This window comes from Salvelinus alpinus, chromosome 35, assembly GCF_045679555.1.
Source record: "Salvelinus alpinus chromosome 35, SLU_Salpinus.1, whole genome shotgun sequence".
Classification (NCBI taxonomy): domain Eukaryota; kingdom Metazoa; phylum Chordata; class Actinopteri; order Salmoniformes; family Salmonidae; genus Salvelinus; species Salvelinus alpinus.
The window spans coordinates 13,727,077-13,747,101 of record NC_092120.1 but is presented as its reverse complement, the minus strand read 5'-3'; the positions used below and the strand labels follow the sequence as shown (position 1 = coordinate 13,747,101).

General features: G+C 41.5%; 1 protein-coding gene across 2 annotated transcripts in view; it reads left to right on the top strand.

Annotated features, from left to right (window-relative positions):
- Positions 1-20,025, top strand: part of LOC139564142 (raftlin-like) — a 62,290-nt gene that overhangs the window by 11,561 nt on the left and 30,704 nt on the right. The window lies entirely within an intron of this gene.

The window sequence follows — 20,025 nt, the reverse complement described above, 5'->3', positions numbered from 1 at the left end:
AGCGGAATTATAGTCACCTTGCCGGGTCCATACGCGGAGTTGCTGCTGGCTAGCTTGCACCCTGCTCAGTAGCTCTTGGCACGCTTTCTTTCTGCTGTCTCCCGCAGGGTATTTTGATGCAAAGGTAGCATGGCGCGTGTCGAAGTGCCGCTTTACATTCGACCGTTTCATCGATGTAATTTTGTCATTGCAAATTAGACACACCACAGAACCTGCTCTCTCCACAAAGGCGAATTCTTCGGTCCATTCGTCCTGAAATGTACGATACTCGTCATCTTTTTTTCTTTTCGCCATCTTCTTCGTCGAAGGGTTAGCTTTGAGCTAATGACCGAGCAGACTGATTCAAAAGGAGGCGTTTACCTGTTTTACCTAGCAACGGCCAACGTAGGCCAGTATCATTTAATTAAAATAATGGACAATTTCTCCTGCAGCCCTGAACAGGACATGAGCAGTGAAAAATCGATGGATGGATTAAAACAAGTGAGAATATTTTGTTTTATCTGCGAGCCAGATGCAATCATCAAAAGAGCCACACCTGGCTCGGGAGCCATAGGTTCCCGACCCCTGGGTTAGAGCATTGGGCCAGTAACCGAAAGATTGCTATATCGATTCCCCGAGCTGACAAGCTAAAAATCTGTCGTTTTGCCCCTGAACAAGGCAGTTAACCCACTGTTCCTAGGCCGTCATTGTAAATAAGAATTTGTTCTTAACTGACTTGCCTACTTAAATAAAGGTTAAATAAAAAAAATATATTGTTCAAGTTCAGTACCAGACATAAAACTAACAAACACAACAGGTACTCCAACCACAGAACACGTTCTCCACCTCTCACATCGTTAGATGGAAATACATTCCTCCACCATAATAGACTCCCTCTCCCACCTCACACACCCCCAGCCCACAGAGGCCTTTCTTGTTGCAATTTGAGGTGTTTATGAGATGCAAGGTGGGTGTTGCTTCCTGAGACCTGCTCTGCTCATGGCTCAGGGGCGGGACCCATGGAAGCTGGGGATAAATATAGCCATCACTTTATTTCCCTTCAAGAGAAGTTACAATTCAAACACTGTGAATGGTGGTGGGCTGGTGGGAGATGCAGTCCTCTGGAGCTGGGAGATGTAGTGTGCTGTGCGTCGGCTGTGACAGTCTGTTAGACTCCATTAGCGAGTCACTTTGAAGGGGAGAGAATGGGTACTAAGATACAGATAGGGTGTCTGGGGCTGTATGCGTGCGTCTCTTTCTCTGTCTCTCCCGCGCTCTCGCTCTCTGTGTCTGTCTGTCTCTCTCGCTCTTTCTCAGTTCTCTGCCTCGCTCTTTCTTTAAAGCTGTGCCTGTTTATGTCTCCTAGGACTATATTGAGTCTGTGTAGTGTTTGGGACCGTCTGAAAATCCTTACATTATCAAAACAGTTTTCCAGGGTAACTGTTGGGGGATAACTTACTGTATGTAATTCTATTGTACCAGGCATGTGACTAGGCTACAGGTAGTTCCACAGTTCTTGCCACTGTTAGTGCTGTTTCCTAGAAAACACACAACATTTAATATGATCACAGAAGTGCACTATACGTACTCATGGCTGTAATATACTAACTAACCTGTTTATTCCTATTTGTAATGTAAATGTGGCCTCTGTGTATCCAGGTTCATACTTTCTTGTTCTAAAAAGTGTTTTGGTTTCAGCAACAACTAACAAAACACTTTCAACTAATCAAATCGTTTAGATAACTATGAGAATTGAGGACAAAATTAGGACATTAGGAAGATTACAAATGTTCTAGTTTATTTGTTTCCAATCATGTCCATAGCTCAATGTATCTCTAAAACAGGCACCATATAGCACTGCTAGTTACTTTTAGGGGGTTTTCACATATGCCATTTGGTACCCTGGTTCGGTGTCCTGGAGCATTTTGTGAGAATTTTACAGAATACGTTTTGCTTTCACAAGACCTGAAAATAACAGTTTCAAGGTGCGGTTAGCGAGATGCACATTTTACATGACGTTAGCGAGCTAGCTTGTTTACAACGGGCAAAAATGTTCCACACAACTCACGCTGCCGTGTCACAATATCTGGTACTCTGGTTCTGGGTCTTGGACACTTTTCTCACACAGGTCCAGGATCTTTTGGGTTTCACACATGCTTTATAGCGCGGACCAGGGTACCAAATGCTCCAGAATCAGGATAATAAGGGGATATGTGAAAGCGTCCCTTAGATAAATGACCAAATGATAGGGGGTCATGTTGAACCACATAAAGACCGGACCAAAATATGAAGAGCAATGTGTCATGAGCTTTTAATAAACTGCCACTGTAAATACCAGGCAGCCTTAGCTAGCAAGCTATATCTCCATGTTTATTGTCAGTTTATTGCACACATTCACCAAAATGGCCATGCTGCTACCTTTCATTTACCTCAGAAAATGGCTTTGAAACAGAGGCAAGAATTATTTGATATTAACACCATGACCCCATAGGGAAAGGTTAAAGTGAGTGCTGTGCTAACCGGTGTGGAAAGAAGCCATCTCACCCTACATACAGAGAAAAGGTCTTGGAGTGATTGGCACGTATTTTATTTCCAAAACTATGATTTCAAATATTTAAAATGTCAAGAGGATGAAAAATTGAAAACACACTTATGTTAGTCTCCAGTAGACAGCATATAGCTACAGAGATTTTGTCTTTGAAATCAAATCCAGCTGACAGACACACAGGCACGCACGCACGCACACACCATTTGATTTCATCTTGGCTCCAGACACATTATTTATATGCAAAACCCCCAGAGCCTGAAGTCCTCTTGTTAATATAAGCTTTTCTCACCGCTCCGTGTGACTGACGTGTAGAAGCAGCGGCGTTCCGCCTGTGCTCTGATCGGAAGCAGGAATATGGAGCACGGAAATGAGAGGTCAGTGGAATTTTTGAACACCGTAGTGTGTTCTGAGTGGAGATTAGCCCCTGGATGCGGGGAGCCAGAATTTATCCCAGTTCACCACTCCGAGAGGGAGAATTGAACCACGGTTGGTTCTCGGGGAATGACATTGAAGTGAATTCACGGTCATCAGGTTTTACATTAGATTTCCATTATATTCTCACTGCATGGGTGAGGTGTTTGCATGGCTCGATTCCATTCAACATATTGTTTATAATGTAGAAACAGAAAAGACACGCTTAGGGTAGAAGTTGACACCAACCACAGATCTAGGATCCGATGACTGTATACCCCCTAACCGTAACATTAGAGGTATGACAAATGAATGAGCCTGTAGGCCTAATGATTATGGGTATTTTCTATTCCAAGACATGCACATGTAGGATGCACATCTGCCTTAAAGTGTGAATGTAGATGATAGCGATGGTTGGATTAGCATACTCAATCAATGAACCACAGATGGCTTTGGGTAGCAGACAGCTCCTACTAAGTTAAATCTCGGTAACCAAATACACTGAGTGTACGAAACATGAAGAACACCTTCCTAATATTGAGTTGCAGCCCGCTTGTGTCCTCAGAATAGGCTCAATTCGTCGGGGCATGGACTCTACAAGGCGTCGAAAGTTTTCCACAGGGATGCTGGCCCATGTTGATGCAAATGCTTCCCACAGTTGTGTCAAGCTGGCTGGATGTCCTTTGGGTGGTGGACCATTCTTGATACACACAGGAAACTGTTGAGCATGAAAAACCCAGCAGCATTGCAGTTCTTGACGCAAACCGGTGCGCCTGCCACCTACTACCATAGCCCGTTCATAGGCACTTAAATATTTTGTCCCAATCTCTGAATGGCATACATACACAATCCATGTCTCAGTTGTCTCAAGGCTTTAAAATCCCTATTTAACCTATCACCTCCCCTTCATCTACACTGATTGAAGTGGATTTAACAAATTACAAGGGATCATAGCATTCACCTGGTCAGTCTATGTCATGGAAAGAGCAGGTGTTCATAATGGTTTGTACACTCAGTGTATGTCATACACAGTAAGTTTAACTATTCTGTAAATACTTCACATGTAAATACCCTTTGAGGTTTCTCGATACAGGAGGCATACGTTTACAGGTGTCCATACAGCAACAGATGATCGCTACTATGCTACTATGTAGTGCTGAATGTTCCTTACTATTGCTTTGGACAACTCAAGCAGTTGAATACCAGCCTATTGTTTTTCAAATAAAATGTGTTAGAGCAGCATTAAAAAGTCTGACATTGTAAAACTCAGCAGGTTCCTAATCATTAGGCTTCAAACAAGAGCAACTGCTGACAACGTTTTCATCAACAGGAAACGCATATTTCTGTACATTTCCTTCCTCTCCCCCTCTCACTCTCTACGTCCTATATCTGAGCCTATGTCTGAGGCAATATGTTTGAGATTAGCCTTGATTCTACAGGAGGAAATTCTTCTAATTCTGCAAATACTGTTTCCTGTGTCTAAGGGTCTGTCTTCTGTGGTGAACGGAACCTCATTTGCTATGTGAAATATGTGTACATACAATTATGTTACTTCGTGGAGTCAAATAATCTGTTCATGATTTGGTTTTACTGGTAGCCCAGATATAAACCTGTCTTATTTAGCTTTCAGGAGAGTTCTCTTTCTCTCTCTAGAGGTGTGTGGGGATTTCTGAGTGTGGGATCTGTGTGCATTATGTGTTTGTGTGTATGTATATATACTGTAAGAGTGTGTGTGTGTTTGAGTGCCTGTTTTTACCAACCCCATTTTCTATCCTAGCGTCCATCCTCTTCCCGCTACTCTGATACACAATACCTCCTATACGCTCCCTCACAGCTTTATTGGGTGTTATGGTCCTGTTGCTCTGATCCAATATGACAGTATTGATTGTGTTGAAATGCAATCTAGGCATAGCTAGCAGAGGAGTAAACAAGTTAAATTTAACCAAACACCTCTGCCCCAGCCTTCACACAACCCAAATGAGGAACAAAGATATTTGTCTGCTGTAAAAAGAGGATAAATTGTTTCCTCTCTTGGCTATTCTTGGACTTCATAAAAAAGGCATTGGGTTGTTGCTCACCGTTCACAGGAAGTGTCCTCATTCTGGAGAATCTTGACCTCACTTCCTGAAAGCTAGGTTTGAACATTTCTGTTTTCAAAGAAAGTCTTGGTTGAAGGTCCATCTCAAGGTTCATGAGACATTGGTTTTCTGTGAAAGCTTTCAATTGGAATGACAAGATACAGAATGTACTGAGAGTGTATGCATGTGCACACTTAAATGACAGAGCTGAACATGTACAGTTGTTTTTCATTCATCTTCGTTCTCATTCAGTTAGTGGGATTCCAGTTGTCGTTCAACAAATGTTGCTTAATAATTCACATGCACAGCTCGAGACTGCCATGCTACTTACTGCTTATCCTACAGCCATTCTCTCCCATTAACCACTAATGTAGAGCTTCAGACACTCTGTAGCTGTTTAAACTCCTCTGAGCTGGCGTGTTATGAATAGTCGGACTTTTCAAAAGCATATTTGAAGTTATCTCATTAGATCGATGCAGATATGGGGGGGGGGGTGGTTATCTTCAGATTTCTGCTGTGAGAACCAACACAAGACTCCACTGAGGAATTATCAAACCTCAAATAAACCTGAAGGACTCACCATCAATAACGGAATAGAGTAGCCTACCCACTAATGACTTATCCTCAGCGATCGACATATTAGGGAAAATGTTTGCTAAACGGGGTTCATTCGACTCCGTTGGGCTATCTGGGTTCTCTGAAAACCACACAGAAGAAAAGTATCGTATTGACAAAATGTCTTCTCTAAATAGTCATGTCAAGGTTTGAGCCCAACTCACCAACACACACTGGTTGTGTGTGCGTTCTCCGAGAGCCTGTCTCTCATCCTGTGTAAGCTGTCAATCGTACGTAGCACCAGTCGTCTGTATCTGTTATCTTGAATAACATATTAAAATATTTTTCAGTCATTCTCCTGCATTTTACTTTTTTCATAACTCATGGGAACACGGGTCTTGTCCTTCAAGAATTCAGTACATTGCTTGTGAAGTATGTAGGTATCACAGCGTCAATTATATATAATAATCCTATATGTCTATAGCAATCTATTCTGGTAATTTACAAACAAAAGATGGGGGTGTTCCGCAGGCACTGTAGGCAGTTAATTATAATAAAGATCATAGACACATTCTGTAATTATTGCAGATCTGTCTCATATTTCACTCATACGTCTGAGTTGGTAGCGAGGTCACAGGCATTGTTTCCATGGGTTCAATCATTATAGTGCCGGGTGTGGTTTCCATGACGATCTACCACCTGTTGTCTGGTGGAGCTCCCATCTGCTGGGAGACTGAGGTGTGAGTACAAGGCTTTCTGCAATGGGAGTTAATGACTACTGAAGAGGGTGTGGATGATACAGTATCTGTTTATTCATTTAGGAGAGCATCTCTTGATGTATCGTACTGGCGCCTTCAGACTCAGTCTGGGGAATCGGCCTGGGGCGGCAACCGAAACGTTGCAAGAACGCTGTCGTTCTGCCCCTGAACAAGGCAGTTAACCCACTGTTTCTAGGCCGTCATTGAAAATAAGAATTTGTTCTTAACTGACTTGCCTAGTTAAATAAAGGTTAAATAAAAATATGCCTCCCTAACTTATGTTACGGCTAATGCATCTCTATGGAAAATATGACGAAGAGTAGAGTTATTTATTAATGCTATGTAAGAGAATGAGATGATTCACACCGTGTATGCAGGTGCAGACACATGTTTTACAGTGCCGGCTGCACATAGAAGTGGGTCATCCACTCTATACAGTTGTGACACTTAGTGCCTTCTAAAAGTATTCACACCCCTTGACTTTTTCCACGGTTTTTGTTATAGCCGGAATTTAAAATGGACTCAATTGAGATTGTGTGTCACTGGCTTACACACAACACCCCATAATTTCATAGTGGAATTATGTTTTTAGACATTTTCACAAATTATTTAAAAATGAAAAGCTGAAATGTCTTGAGTCAATTAGTATTCAACCCCTTTGTTATGGCAAGCCTAAATAAGTTCAGGAGTAAAATTAGCTTAGCAAGTCACATAATAACTTGCATGGACTCCACTCTGTGTGCAATAATAGTGTTTAACATGCTTTTTGAATGCCTGAATACTTCATTTCTGTACCCCACACATTCAATTATCTGTAAGGTCCCTCAGTTGAGCAGTGAATTTCAAAAACAGATTCAACCACAAAGACCAGTAGGTTTTCCAATGCCTCGCAAAGAAAGGCACCTATTGGTAGATGGGTAAAAAAAAAAGAAGCAGACGTTGAATAGTGTATCAATACACCCAGTCACTAAGATACAAGCGTCCTTCCTAACTCAGTTGCTGGAGAGGAAGGAAACTGCTCAGGGATTTCACCATGAGGCCAATGGTAACTTTAAAACAGTTAGAGTTTTAATGGCTGTGGTAGGAGAAAACTGAGGATGGATCAACAACATTGTAGTTACTCCACAATACTAACCTAAATTACAGAGTGTAAAGAAGGAAGCCTGTACAGAATATTCCAAAACATTCATCCTGTTTGGAATAAGACACTAAAGTAAAACTGATTTTTTTTTGCCAATTTCTGAATACAAATCGTTATGTTTGGGGCAAATCCAACAAAACACATAATCGAGTACCACTGTTCATATTTTCAAGCATGGTGGTAGCTGCATCATGTTATGGGTATGCTTGTCATCGGCAATGACTCAGAGTTTTTTAGGATAAAAAGAAACTGTAGAAAAACCTGGTTTAGTCTGCTTTCCAACAGACACTGGGAGACAAATTCACCTTTCAGCAGGACAATAACCTTAAACATAAGCCAAATATACACTGGACTAGCTTACCAAGTTACAGGCTTGAAAGTATATGGCAAGACTTGAAAATGTCTGTCTATTAATGATCATTCAACAGCTTGACAGAGCTTGAAGACATTTTTAAAGAATAATGTGAAAATATTGTACAATCTAGGTGTGCAAAGCTCTTTAGAATTACCCAGAAAGACTCACAGCTGTAATCGCTGCCAAAGGTGATTCTAACATTCAGGAGTGTATACTTATGTAAATTAGATTTCTGTATTTCATTTTCTGTACATTTGCAAGCATTTCTAAAAACATGTTTTACTTTATCATTATGGGGTGTATGTAGGTGGGGGAGAAAAAAATACATGTAATCCATTTTGAATTCAGGCTGTAACACAACAAAATGTGGAATAATTCAAGAGGTATGAATACTTTCTGAAGGCACTGTATGTGGTCTCTCAAGAGGCCTGCGCTTAGCTGAAAAACATGTAACACCTCATTGATAGTTTTAGGCTGCCACATTTCTATCATCGGACATATTCAAGTTCACAGCCTTTTAGATGGGGCTTGTACTGAGCCCTGAGGTATACCAATATATTCAATACTACTGTACTGAGGTGTTCTACTCCATTGGGTTATTATTTCAAACATTTTTTAACCTTTTATTTAACTAGGCATATTGAGGTATTGAGTTGTGGTGGTGGTTCTCCGTACCCTGTGTACTCTTCCGTAATAATTATGGAGGCACGAAGGGCACTACGTGAGATGTTGAAACTGGTGATCCCAGAGGAATGCCTAGGGCTGTTTGCATGTCATTATCAATGTGGGTACCCCCTTCCACCCACCCACGTACAGTACAGAAACACAGACACACACACAACCTCTGCCACCAACAGATACCCAGACAGACCTACCATACAGCATTTACAGTATCTCTCTCAAACAGTGCAATCTTTCATGACGTGAAAAGTTTGTAAGTCGCTCTGGATAAGAGCGTCTGCTAAATGACTTAAATGTAAATGTAAATGTAAAAGATATGATCCCCATAGTCATAGTGGTGGTGATTTATACATACAGTACTGACCCAGATGGTAGGCATTATAGATGAACCCTCTCTAAGACAGATTCCCAATGTTTTCCTAAAAAGTAATACTCTCACAGCTGGAGCTGTGGTCGTTGGTATCCCTCCCCAAAACATTCCCATACATTATATAAACCAAGAACAGAAGCAAAGAAGATTATGGACTTGAGAGTAAACAGAAATGCATTTGATGCCAGGAACCTGTAAATAAGGAATGGAAATCTAGCCTTGTTGAAGGGGTCTAATCCTTATGTTAACCACAAGCTACTTTGTCAAATTCTAATCTCCATATTTTACGATTATAATTTTGGATCTTACAATCAATTTGCATCGAACACTTCTCATATTCAATTGTGGCTTCTTTCAATGGAACCCTAATGTCAGAAAATGTTATGGAAATGGACTCCAACCTAAAGGGAGGAAGGAGAAACTCATGTACTGTTGTGGTGCCAGACTTGGGTTCAAATAGTATTTGAGATCTTGAGTGTTTACTTGATCCTGCCCAGAGTGCCAGGTGGGCAGGTTTTTCACTTTTGGGATTTTTTTTCGATTGGTTCAATTGCACCAGGCAACCTCTATCAAACACAGCTAAAGTATTTGAAAGATTCAGAATGCTATTTGAACCCAGGTCTGCTGTGGTGCACCACTGAATGTCGTCAATGGATTCATATGGGCATTGATGAACGCCTGCTCATTTAACACTGCTTGTCTCTCAAGAGCTGCCCGTCTCCGAGCAACAGGGCTGTCAACGGATCTACTTTCTCAGAAACCTCGCTTCGGAGACTTCCTGTTAAGCAAATCTGATGGAGGGAGAGACTTAATTCCAGAGAGACCTTTTTTCCTATTTATAAACCTTTTTACTAGCTGCACAAATTGCAGGTCGTTTTCCCTGCATCAAGTCGCCGAGTGCCTTTTCATTTAGCCGTCGTAACGTACAGTGTTTAGACATTTTAAAGAGGGAGCTTTTGATGAACTCTTTGTGCTTTTCCACTCTTTTATAGGCTTATGTGTGGTTGTGCTGAGATTGAAAGTAGCAGGGGATGCATATGTACATGGTGATCTAAAGTAGCAGGGGATGCATATGTACATGGTGATCTAAAGTAGCAGGGGATGCATATGTACATGGTGATCTAAAGTAGCAGGGGATGCATATGTACATGGTGATCTAAAGTAGCAGGGGATGCATATGTACATGGTGATCTAAAGATGGACGCTTAAATGCACTGTCTAGACTTAAAAGTACAATTAAATGAGCATTTTAGCAGTCCTTGGAGACTCACTGTCTAGTCAAACGACACACTAAACCTAAGCTCCTCATCGATTATGCCTGCTTCAGACAGGTCCAGTCTCTTGATGACCGCCTACTCTTCTCATGATGCAGTCTGTTACGGTGCCACCGTGTAAGCTGTCATAAGACTGACATAACCTGTAACAACATCTAGCAGGCTAGCAGTGACTCTTCCTCCTTCTGGAACATGACCCCTGGCAGTAGTTCAGTTTTACATTATTAGAATGTGTCATCTGTATCTGAGAAGGGATCAGGGGCAGCTTGTCTCCCACTTCGCCGGAGCACAAGGTGTGAATGCCTGTGTGTGCACGTGTGAACGAGCGAGCGAGCGTACGTGTGTGCGTGTCTGTCTCTTTGTGTGTGTTTGAGAGATTGTGTGCTTACCTTGGTTGGTGTGCCTAAGTCTTAGAGAGTGTGCATTTTTGCTTACCTCTGAGCGAGTGGCGGCCAATGCACGGCACCAGCAGGCCTCTCACAATGACTCATTAGTTAGGTAATTAAGGCACAAGGCTGTGCCCCCGGGGCTCCACAGTGGAGCACTGTGAGCTAGGACTACTAATGAAACTGCTAGTCCCAGAGAAGAAAGGGATGGAGGGAAAGTATGGTCCATAGGTTCTGCTCTCAACACAGGAGGGTGGTGGGGGGGAAGAAATGGGGAGAGGTGCGGACAGGGGACCTGACCTATGAAAGCTAATGGGGCAGGGCAGGGCCTGGAGAGGGCAGATGGGTCCAGAGGTTGTGCTCAGTGGAAAGAAGGGTTTAGGGAGACAGAGTAGACCCCATAGGTATTCCCACAATACACAACCATGTACTCCCGTTAGTGGAGTAGAGAAATAGTGAAGGGGTGGCGGCTATTGTCATTTTGAGCACAGTGCTACATTAGTCATTGTCATTTGGATGACATATTGTAGGATTTCAGGATATTATACTCTACAGTATCTTGTTTTGTCATGCAAAACACCACTTCCATACCCTGAACTCAAAGCAGCTAACTTTTTCAGTTGAACGACACTATAATCTTCAAGTTGTTTGAATATGATATTGTCCATAAGCAAAATGAGTTCTTAGTGTGGTAGGAAAATAAACCGCGCTTAATATGATGAGGGGAAATGATGCTGAACAGCAGATCGCAAGAAGAATGTTTTCTCTTTTCCCTGAGTACTAATAGCTCATTTATTCCGCGTCTATTTTTTTCCCCACTCAAGGTTCATGCAAATCGTATTGAACCATGTCCCCCAGCGGAAGAGTACCGAGTGTCGCTTGAGCCCACACGCTCAAATCTCTCAGCTTATTCATTTCTTATTTACTCATTTATTTTTTTACATATTGACTGATGGAAGTGTAACAGCCGAGCTCAACGGTGCTTACATGGAACTGATGGTAGAGGGCGAATGACACATCTAACACAATCAATTCAAACTAAAGCTGGAAAGACTTCAAACTAGCTGCACTTCGTTTCATTTGACCTGTTTTCTATTGATAGTTCTTTGTATATATCCATAAAAATGATGCTGATTCATGATTTCAACTGGCTGAGAAAAGCTGCCTTCCTGTCTGTCTCATCCCGACTCCCGACACGTTCATTAATATGGGACAGCTGGAGATCCAATTTGAATATTGAAACAATGTTGCAAATGTTGGAGAGGTTTATACAAATCTCCACTGTTGAAATCTAAATGTTAGTCTAAAAGAAATGTGAGATAATGTCTAGATGTTTTTTATAGTGGAGATCAGGTTTATAAATTTCCTGGCTGGGCTGATGAGACTGCAGATTGCGCAGTCAGATGGAACAGAGTAAATGGGCATTTTAACATCATAGATTTAGTCTTTGGTAACTTGTGGATAGACATCGGCTGGAATGTCGTTTTAACCAATCAGGATTAGACCCACCGTTGTATAATATGTTACATTTACAGTGCCATCAAAAAGTTATTCATACCACTTGACTTATTCCACATTTTGTTGCGTTACAACCTGAATTCAAAATGGTTTAAATATTTATCTACACACAATACCCCAATAATGACAAAGTAAAAACATGTTTTTAGAAATGTTTGCAAATGTATTGATGATGAAATTCAGAAATATCTAATTTACATAAGTATTCACACCCCAGAGTCCATACATGTTAGAATCACTTTTGGCAGTGATTACAGCTGTGAGTCTTCTGGGTAGGTCTCTAAGAGCTTTGCACACCTGGATTGTACAGTATTTGCACATAATAATAAAACAAAATTCTAGACAGCTATTTTGGTATCACTTTACTTGACACCTAGCGTCATAACACATTATGACACGGTCATAACAGCTGACAACTTGTCATAACCTCACACAATATAGTCATAACACTGTCATGACATATTAAGACCTGTTGTGACATATTGCATTATTTTATGGCTGGTTATGACACCTACATAAGTGTCAAAACACACAAAACCTACCACACAAGGCAAAATATTCCATTACACCATTGCCTACATGTCAACAGTATTTTTATATAATAATAGTTGATGTCAGATATGCACCTACCCCAATAGTATGTTGCTGATAACTGGGATGAATGCAGGGGCAGATTTCAGGAGCAGGACAAGACAACCTCTGTTTGACTGATGACTGACGATTATGATCAAATCAAATCAAATCAAATTGTATTAGTCACATACACATGGTTAGCAGATGTTAATGCGAGTGTAGCGAAATGCTTGTGCTTCTAGTTCCGACAATGCAGTAATAACCAACAAGTAATCTAACCTAACAATTCCACAACTACTACCTTACACACACACACAAGTGTAAAGGGATAAAGAATATGTACATAAAGATATATGAATGAGTGGTGGTACAGAACGGCATGGCAGATGCAGTAGATGGTATAGAGTACGGTATATACATATGAGATGAGTACTGTAGGGTATGTAAACATAAAGTGGCATAGTTTAAAGTGGCTAGTGGTACATGTATTACATAAAGATGGCAAGATGCAGTAGATGATATAGAGTACAGTATATACATATGAGATGGGTAATGTAGGGTATGTAAACATTATATTAAGTGGCATTGTTTAAAGTGGCTAGTGGTACATTTTTACATAATTTCCATCAATTCCCATTTTTAAAGTGGCTGGAGTTGAGTCAGTATGTTGGCAGCGGCCGCTAAATGTTAGTGGTGGCTGTTTAACAGTCTGATGGCCTTGAGATAGAAGCTGTTTTTCAGTCTCTCGGTCCCTGCTTTGATGCACCTGTACTGACCTCGCCTTCTGGATGATAGCGGGGTGAACAGGCAGTGGCTTGGGTGGTTGTTGTCCTTGATGATCTTTATGGCCTTCCTGTGACATCGGGTGGTGTAGGTGTCCTGGAGGGCAGGTAGTTTGCCCCCGGTGATGCGTTCTGCAGACCTCACTACCCTCTGGAGAGCCTTACGGTTGTGGGCGGAGCAGTTGCCGTACCAGGCGGTGATACAGCCCGACAGGATGCTCTCGATTGTGCATCTGTAGAAGTTTGTGAGTGCTTTTGGTGACAAGCCGAATTTCTTCAGCCTCCTGAGGTTGAAGAGGCGCTGCTGCGCCTTCTTCACAACGCTGTCTGTGTGGGTGGACCAATTCAGTTTGTCCGTGATGTGTACACCGAGGAACTTAAAACTTTCCACCTTCTCCACTACTGACCCGTCGATGTGGATAGGGGGGTGCTCCCTCTGCTGTTTCCTGAAGTCCACAATCATCTCCTTTGTTTTGTTGACGTTGAGTGTGAGGTTATTTTCCTGACACCACACTCCGAGGGCCCTCACCTCCTCCCTGTAGGCCGTCTCGTCGTTGTTGGTAATCAAGCCTACCACTGTAGTGTCATCCGCAAACTTGATGATTGAGTTGGAGGCGTGCATGGCCACGCAGTCGTGGGTGAACAGGGAGTACAGGAGAGGGCTCAGAACGCACCCTTGTGGGGCCCCAGTGTTGAGGATCAGCGGGGTGGAGATGTTGTTACCTACCCTCACCACCTGGAGTGATGACACTTTCATAAAGTGTATTTTCTTAGTCCAACTAAAGTGACACAGGATGGTCATACTACTTCTTGATAGTGAAATAAAGTGTAAAAACATGACTTTAAAATATTCATTACAACAACAAAGGATGTAAGAAACAACCTTTCAAACAAAAGGAAACTTCTTGGCAGGAAAAAAATACATTTGAATTTATGTGGGTTTTGAAACTCTTATGTAGGTGTCATAACCAGCCATAAAATAACGCAATATACTGTATGTCACACCAGGTGTAAATATATGGGTCATGACAGTGTTACTACAATGTTGTTGATCCATCCTCAGTTTTCTTCTATCACAGCCATTAAACTCTGTAACTGTTTTATTGGCTTCATTGTGAAATCCCTGAGCGGTTTCCTTCCTCTCCGGCAACTGAGTTAGGAAGGACGCCTGTATCTTTGTAGTGACTGGGTGTATTGATACACCATCCAAAGTGTAATTAATAACTTCACCATGCTCAAAGGGATATTCAATGTCTGCTTCTTCTTTTTTTTACCCATCTACCAATATACGCCCTTGTATGCCAAGCTTTGGAAAACCTCCCTGGTCTTTGTGGTTGAATCTGTGTTTGAAATTCATTGAAACACCTTTGGCAGTGATTACAGCCTCGAGTCTTCTTGGGTATGATGCAACAAGTTTGGCACACCTGTATTTGGCGAGTTTCTCCCATTCTTCTCTGCAGATCCTCTCAAGCTCTGTCAGGTTGGATGGGGAGTGTCGCTGCACAGCTATTTTCAGGTCTCCCCAGAGATGTTCGATCGGGTTCAAGTAAAATAAAATAAAATAGTATTTTTCACATGCGCCGAATACAACCGGTACAGACCTTTACCGTGAAATGCTTACCAAGCCATGAGGTTGAAGGAATTGTTCGTAGAGCTCTGGCTAGGCCACTCAAGGACATTCAGAGACTTGTCCCGAAGCCACTCCTGCGTTGTCTTGGCTGTGTGTTGAGGGTTGTTGTCCTGTTGGAAAGTGAATCCTTGCCCCAGTCTGAGGTCCAGAGTGCTCTGGAGCAGGTTTTCATCAAGGATCTATCTGTACATTGCTCCGTTCATCTTTCCCTCGATCATGACTAGTCTCTCAGTCTCTGCCGCTGAAAAACATCCCCACACCATGATGCTGCCACCACCATGCTTCACCGTAGGAATGGTGCCACGTTCCTCCAGACATGATGCTTGGCATTCAGGCCATAGAGTTCAATCTTGGTTTCATCAGACCAGAGAATCTTGTTTCTCATGGTCTGAGAGTCCTTTAGGTGCCTTTTGGCAAACTCCAAGTGCGCTGTCATGTCCCTTTTACTGAGGAGTGGCTTCCATCTGGCCACTCTACCATAAAGGCCTGATTGGTGGAATGCCGCAGAGATGGTTGTCCTTCTGGAAGGTTCTCCCATCTCCACAGAGGAACTCTGGAGTTCTGTCATAGTGGCCTATGGGTTCTTGGTCACCTCCCTGACCTAGGCCCTTCTCCCCCGATTGCTCAGTTTGGCTGGGCGGCCAGCTCTAGGAGGAGTCTTGGTGGTTCCAAACTTCTTTAATTTAAGAATGATGGATGCCACTTGGGGACCATCAATGCTGCAGAAATGTTTTGCTAACCTTCCCCAGATCTGTGCCTCGACACAATCCTGTCTCGGAGTTCTACGGACAATTCCTTCAACCTCATGGCTTGGTTTTTGCTCTGACATTCACTGTCAACTGTGGGACCTTATATGGACAGGTGTGTGCCTTTCCAAATCATGTCCAATCAATTGAATTTATCACAGGTGGACTCAAGTCAAGTTGTAGAAACATCTCATGGATGATCAATGGAAACAGGATGCACCTGAGCTCAATTTCAAGCCTCATAGCAAAGGGTCTGAATACTTATGTAAATACATTTATTTATTTATTTTATTATAAATTTGCAAAGATGTAAAAAAATGTTTTCGCTTGGTCATTATGGGGTATTTTGTGTAGATTGATGAGGATTTTTATTTAATTTAATACATTTTAGAATAAGTCAAGGGGTCTGAATACTTTATGAAAGCACTGTATATCACTATAATGTGTTGTGTAGTAGGACCAAGCTGATTGAGAAGTATTTGAAACTTGTTTGGATCATCATGTTCTGGAGGATGACTTACACACAAGAAAATGCATTAATGTGGTCAATGTCAGGCAGTTGCCATGTAAAGAAGAACAACTAAACAAATTACTTTTTAAAAATAGTATCCAACAGTTAAACTTATTTTCACCTAATATGGCCTGTCTGTGAACATAACCTGGGGAAGCAGTTCATTTTTTTAAATTCCCACATTTTGTTTTCTCTTCATTGTTAAATGGGAGTATTTTGTTTGATGACTCTGTGCTAACAGAATTTTACAGAAAACCAATTTATTGGCTGTCAGCCAGGAGCCTTTTCTTTCATTATTTGTCAAGGTACGATTATTATTTTTTTCTGTTAATGTAAGTTCAAATAAATTCTGGGTAAACAAAAAAGGGAAAAGTAATTGGCTTCCTATTTGTTGATAACGTTAACCAGACTGCCTCAGTCTGACTATGGGCTTTTCAAACAAGGGCCCTCACATTTACGATATTAAACGCAAACTTTGACTTGAGATATATACAGTGTGCTCCAAAATTACTGGCACCCCTGACTGGCAATGCACAAACAATACTTTAAAAAATATAAACAATATAATTATAGAGATAAACTCAAAATACCAACATGTGAGAAATACTGTACTTTATTCATGTTTCAATGGAACCAACCAAAATCATACAATTATTTAATTCAAAATACATTTCACCAAAAAAAAGGTTTCATAATTATTGGCACTCATTTAGTACAACCACCTCTAGCAAGGATAACAGCATTGAGTCTTTTCCTGAAATGTTTGACAAGGTTAAGGAACACATTTGGAGGGATTTTGGACCATTCTTCTATGCAGATACTTTCAAGATCCTTCACATTCTTGGGTTTGCGCTTATCAACTGCCCTCTTCAACTCAGCCCACAGGTTTTCGATTGGATTGAGGTTCGGCAACTGAGATGGCCATGGCAGAACATGATTCTTGGGGATTTTGTTGCTTCTCTCACCATCTTCCTCCCTCTCCTGGGGGGCAAAATGCATTTGCAGTTTTGTGAAAAACAGAGTTTAAATGTACTTGGCTAAGGTGTATGTAAACTTCTGACTTCAACTGTATGTGTATATATACATGAATATAAATAATACACACACGCATATACAGTTGAAGTCGGAGGTTTACATACACCTTGGACAAATACGTTTAAAAACTCTGTTTTTCACAATTCCTGACATTTAATTCTAGTAAAAAGTCCCTGTCTTAGGTCAGTTAGGATCACCACTTTATTTTAAGAATGTGAAATGTCAGAATAATAGTAGAGAGAATTATTTATTTAGGCTTTAATTTCTTTCATCACATTCCCAGTGGGTCAGAAGTTTACATACACTCAATTAGTATTTGGTAGCATTGCCTTTAAATTGTTTAACTTGGATCAAACGTTTCGGGTAGCCTTCCACAAGCTTCCCACAATAAGTTGGGTGAATTTTGGCCCATTCCTCCTGACAGAGCTGGTGTAAATGAGTCAGGTTTTTAGGCCTCCTTGCTCGCACACGCTTTTTCAGTTCTACCCTCAAATGATCTAGAGGATTGAGGTCAGGGCTTTGTGATGGCCACTCCAATACCTTGACTTTGTTGTCCTTAGGCCATTTTGCCACAACTTTGGAAGTATGCTTGGGGTCATTGTCCATATGGAAGACCCATTTGCAACCAAGCTTTAACTTCCTGACTGATGTCTTGAGATGTTGCTTCAATATATCCACATAATTTTCCTGCCTCATGATGTCATCTATTTTGTGAAGTGCACCAGCCCCTCCTGCAGCAAAGCACCCCCCCAGCATGATGCTGCCACCCCGTGCTTCACGGTTGGGATGGTGTTCTTTGGCTTGCAAGCCTCCCCCTTTTTCCTCCAAACATACGATGGTCATTATGGCCAACCAGTTCTATTTTAGTTTCATCAGACCAGAGGACATTTGTCCAAAAAGTAAGATCTTTGTCCCCATGTGCAGTTGCAAACCGTAGTCTGGCTTTTTCATGGCGGTTTTGGAGCAGTGGCTTCTTCCTTGCTGAGCGGCCTTTCAGGTTATGCCAATATAGGACTCGTTTTACTGTGGATATAGATACTTTTGTACCCGTTTCCTCCAGCATCTTCACAAGGTCCATTGCTGTTGTTCTGGGATTGATTTGCACTTTTTGCACCAAAGTACGTTCAGGAGACAGAACGAGTCTCCTTCCTGAGTGGTATGACGGCTGCGTGGTCCCATGGTGTTTATACTTGCGTACTATTGTTTGAACAGATGAACGTGGTGCCTTTAGGTGTTTGGAAATTGCTCCCAAGAATGAACCAGACTTGTGGAGGTCTACAAATTATTTTCTGAGGTCTTGGCTGATTTTCCCATGATGTCATGCAAAGAGGCACTGAGTTTGAAGGTAGGCCTTGAAATACATCCACCTCCAATTGACTCAAATGATGTCAATTAGCCTATCAGAAGCTTCTAAAGCCATGACATCATTTTCTGGAATTTTCCAAGCTGTTTAAAGGCACAGTCAACTTAGTGTATGTAAACTTCTGACCCACTGGAATGGTGATACATTGAATTATAAGTGAAATAATCTGTCTGTAAACAATTGTTGGAAAAATTACTTGTGTCATGCACAAAGTAGATGTCCTAACCGACTTGCCAAAACTATAGTTTGTTTAACAAGAAATCTGTGGAGTGGTTGAAAAACTAGTTTTAATGACTCCAACCTAAATGTATGTAAACTTCCGACTTCAACTGTACATACATACATACATACATACATACATACATACATACATACATACATACATACATACATACATACATTGCACAGAATCAAATCTGAATTTATCTACCTAAAAAAGCGATGTAAAAAAAATATGGATAACAGGGTCTTATCGCCAAATAAACGCTCTCACCGCGCCACACATTTTTGTTAGAACTTGCATTACCCTGCATTAGGCTTCAAATAGATGTTTGAATGATAAATATACATATCGGTTGGTCACCGTATAAAGGCTTTTGGATTAGATTTCAGGAGCAGCTCTTATAGCGATTAGTGGCAACTTAAGAAGACCCCTATGGGTGTGTTTCCATTGGCTCTTAATGAAAACCATATTCTATATTTACTCATCTCAATGGAGTGTTCAGAAAGTAAGCAGAGAGAATTCTAGTCACGTTATTATATATCCACCATCTCACAGACCCGGCATACATACACAGCACAGAACCAAGCCTCAAGGGAAAGGGCAAAGAGTTTGTGAATCACCAAAACGGGAAAATAAAATCACAGAAGGATTAATTACATTTCCAACGGCAGTAGGGCAGAAAAAAATTATGTTCCACACATTTTGAGAGGGTGGCCTATTTCTTTTCTCTGTCGTGCATTTTAGCTCTGGGAGCTCCTGTATTGTGGCGGAGTAGGACAGAGAGTGATTGAGAAAATGTGTGGATATTTTTAGCCAACCAGTCACTGTCCTGAGGGGACAGAGGCTTTTTTTGTAGCTGTTTCACAATGAACCTCTGGTTCCATGCCCAGGAGAGACTTCAAATCCTCACTGAATCAGCTTTCATCTCCTCCACAATGCTGCTGTTTCCTGGTTGGCAATACAAGGCTTGCTCCACTGCTCCCCTTTCCTCTATTGTTGTACTGGTGATATACTGCAGGGTTTCCCAAACTCGGTCCTGGGGCCCCCTGGGGTGCACGTTTTGTGTTTTTGCCCTAGCACTACAGAGCAGATTCAAATAATCAAAGCT